This window comes from Tarenaya hassleriana, unplaced genomic scaffold, assembly GCF_000463585.1.
Source record: "Tarenaya hassleriana unplaced genomic scaffold, ASM46358v1 Cleome347, whole genome shotgun sequence".
Taxonomy (NCBI): domain Eukaryota; kingdom Viridiplantae; phylum Streptophyta; class Magnoliopsida; order Brassicales; family Cleomaceae; genus Tarenaya; species Tarenaya hassleriana.
In genome coordinates, this window is record NW_010966599.1 from 10,245 (window position 1) to 10,490 (window position 246).

The following is a 246-nucleotide window of genomic DNA, read 5'->3' on the forward strand; positions in this document are numbered from 1 at the left end:
TGAATCAAGGGTTACATATCGAATGACGACTAAATTTTTGTTTTTGATTTTCAGATCATCGGATTAATAATCGAGAGTTGGTTTACGATTTTTGTCGATATGTAGGTATTCGATGAGACTGTTGTCTAACTATACACACAACTTTCTACTCGTATATTAGATCTGGATGGTCTTGGCATCTATGTATAGCTATGAAAAAGAGCTTTCTAATGTCATAAAGAAAATTATTTGGGACTGTTTCTGGAA